This window comes from Octopus sinensis, unplaced genomic scaffold (assembly GCF_006345805.1).
Source record: "Octopus sinensis unplaced genomic scaffold, ASM634580v1 Contig09734, whole genome shotgun sequence".
In the NCBI taxonomy this organism is placed as follows: Eukaryota; Metazoa; Mollusca; class Cephalopoda; order Octopoda; family Octopodidae; genus Octopus; species Octopus sinensis.
The window spans coordinates 30,001-33,638 of record NW_021831884.1 but is presented as its reverse complement, the minus strand read 5'-3'; positions in this window follow the sequence as shown (position 1 = coordinate 33,638).

Genomic DNA, 3,638 nt, shown 5'->3' with positions numbered 1-3,638 from the left:
ATACCACCACCACAACCACACCACCACTACCACCACCACCACACCACCACTACCACCACCACTACGACCACCACCACCACCATCACCACCACCACCACTACACCACCACCACCACTACCACCACCACACTACATTACCAGATTCAGTTTTCAGGGAAAGATCTTCACGTCATTATTTTTAATTTTCAGCAAGTCAAAGTATCCTCCTTTCCCAGCTGCACAGAATTCAATAGAAAAAATATTAAGTAGAACACTAGATTTGACAAACCGTCAGCTGGCTCACACAGAACCACCATACGATGTAGATACGACTCGGCGTAGGTTTCTTACTTCCAGAACAAAAAAGGAACCACCGCGGAAAGTAACACTACCTTCGTTCATCCAGCTGTGTCGTAGCACATTCAGTGTTCAAAACTGATGACTTGAATAATTGGCACAGCGGGACACTTCAAACGCGTCTCTCATCCTCTCCTCGTTAACAACGTCAACAGAAGAGGTCATCAAAGTTCACCCGCTCAAACCCATGCTGGGACTCAACGACTTCTTTTCACCATCTCGCCATAATCTGACTTACTGATTGGGTTGTACAGATAACTCAATTTAGCTTTACATACATACAGACAACACACACACACACACACACATAAGCTCTTACTTTTTTTTGTTTTTGATTTGTTTTTCTCTTTTCTTTTTTTGTTTTGTTTTACTTTCATGTTTTAGTCCTGTTATTTTTTTTTTCCCCCCTTTTCTTGCTCACTTCCGTTATTCGAATAGAATATACATTTCTTTACTACCCACAAGAGGCTAAACACAGAAGAGACAAACAAGGACAGACAAACGGATTAAGTCGATTACACCGACCCCAGTGTGTAACCGGTACTTTATTTATCGACCCCTTCTTCTTCTTCGTCTTCTTCTCCTCCTCCTCCTCCTCCTCCTGCTCCTCCTTCTTTTTTTCTTCTTCTATAAATACATATGTGTGTGCATGTGTGTATATAATATATGTGTGTGTGTGTATCTCGCTCTCTCTCTCTCACTCTCTCTCTCTCTCTCTGTATATATATATACACACTCTCTCTCTCTCTCACACACAAAGTCGACCTCGGCGGAATTTGAACTCAGAACGTGACGGCAGAGGAAATACCTATTTCTTTATTACCCACAAGGGGCTAAACATAGAGGGGACAAGAGGGGACAAACAAGGATAGACAAACGGAGTAAGTCGATTACATCGACTCCAGCGTGTAACTGGTACTTAATTTATCGACCCCGAAAGGATGAAAGGCAAAGTCGACCTCGGCTGAATTTGAACTCAGAACGTAACGACAGACGAATTACGGCTACGCATTTCGCCCCGGCGTGCTAACGTTTCTGCCAGCTCGCCTCGAATAGAATAACCGAGAGCGAAGACGTGCGGGATTTCTTAATGTAAAAATACACAGTCTAAGAGCAGTCTAAAATGCTGAATGTTGTGAACTAAAAACAGAATGCAAAATCAAATGATTTCTTTTTCTCTTGAACCCAAGGACGCAAAAAGCTGGTTACTTCGTTTCCGGGGCGTATTAGTCACCGAGATCACAGCCCTACCTCCTGAAAGGGACGCCGATCTTTAGCAGAAATCAAGGCCAGCCATTTTTGTGGGGAGGGGTACATGTTGATTATATTCGAGGTGGCGAGCTGGCAGAAACGTTAACGCACCGGGCGAAATGCTTAGCGGTATTTCGTCTGTCGTTACGTTCTGAGTTCAAATTCCGCCGAGGTCGACTTTGCCTTTCATCCTTCGGGGTCGATAAATAAAGTACCAGTTTCGCAATGGGTCGATGTAATCGACTTAATACCTATGTCTGTCCTTGTTTGTCCCCTCTATGTTTAGCCCCTTGTGGGTAGTAAAGAAATATATATTGATTCCAGAATTATTTTATTCTTTTATTTGTTTCAGTTATTTGACTGTGGCCATGCTGGAGCACCACCTTTGGTCGAACAAATCGACACCAGGACTTATCCTATAAGCCTACAACTTATTTTATCGGTATCTTTTGCTGAACCGCTCGCTAAGTCACGGTGACGTAAACGCGCTAACATCGGTTGTCAAGCGATGGTAGGGGACAAACACAGACACACACACACACCACACACACACACACACACGCACACACATACACGCACACACACATGCGCACACACACACATATACGATGGCCTTCTTTCAGCTTCCGTCTACCAAATCCACTCACAAAACTTTTGTCGGCCCGAGGCTATAGTAGAAGACACTTGCCCAAGGTGCACACAGTGGGACTGAACCCTTAGCCATGTGGTTGGCACGCACGCTACTTACCACACACTCACTCATATATATATATATATATATATACGACAGGCTTCTTTCAGTTTCCGTCTAACAAATTCACTCACAAGGCTTTTGTCGGCCCGAGGCTATAGTAGAAAACACTTGCCCAAGGTGCCACGCAGCGGGACTGAACCCGGAGCCATGTGGTTGGTAAGCAAGCTACTTACCACACAGTCACTCCTGTGTCTTGACTAATCGACCCGAAAGGCTGAAAGGTAAAAATGAACCTCGGTAGGAGTTGAACTCCAAACATGTAGAGCCCGAACAAAAGCTACGTGGTATTTTTTCCGATGTGCTAATGACTCGGCCTTAACGCTACGCTACGCATAAAGAAAAATAAAGTTATTTATGTTGATGGCAGTTTCTTTTTTCTTTCTTTTTCTATTTTTAGGAGGCTGAGGAGAAAAGTTTGAAATTTAAATCGCAATGAAAATTGAGCAAACTTATATAAGGAGAGGACGTATCTGATCTTTGGTAGCGAATACGCTTCGGTCTGATTCGACTGCTTTTCAATATATTTTGACTTGTGTTGGAGCGTTAAACACATCGTATTTATTGACCGAACACTACTTTACTTGAGTGAAAACTTATCTGGCATTTCGACCAAGGAACAAAGAATAGGAAGATAATGGATTTGTTTGAAGATGAAATTAACACAATGCTATTATAAACAGCCAGATGTCGCTTGGATAGAGATCAATTGTAATATAACCTAGATCACTATACAGAATATTTACCTACGTAAACAATGTTGACCGTCATTCCAGTGTATGGTAGCCATAAATATCAATAGCTAACAGGAAGTACACAGATGCCTGTAGATTCAGTCCGTGTAAATGATGACAATTCTAGATGGATTAGTAACAGGTGTATACAGCATTACTATCGTGAAATAGATAAATGCTTTGTCCCCGGTCTAACAGGATGTTTTTAAATCGGAAAAGACAAGAAGCTTCATCGGCAAAGCTAACGGCAATGCAACATCATTATGACGGGAAAGCACAATTCATAGAAGCCTTCATCCATGATATCTTTGTAGTTTTTATGTGTAGAAAGACTAAATTTTTAATCAGGAGTTTAACAATAAATTGCTATTCAAAACTGGTTTGTTATATATCTTACTTATTGTTCAACAAATATATTTAGCAAAATTAATGAAAAAATGTTAGGTTGTTAAGTTAACAAAGAATAGTCTAACAAAACATAAGTGATTGGTTGTTCTATCGGCAATCTTAATGGTCTTCTTCTTCGTCTTCTTCTTTCTTTCTTTCTTTCTTTTCTTCTCCTTATCC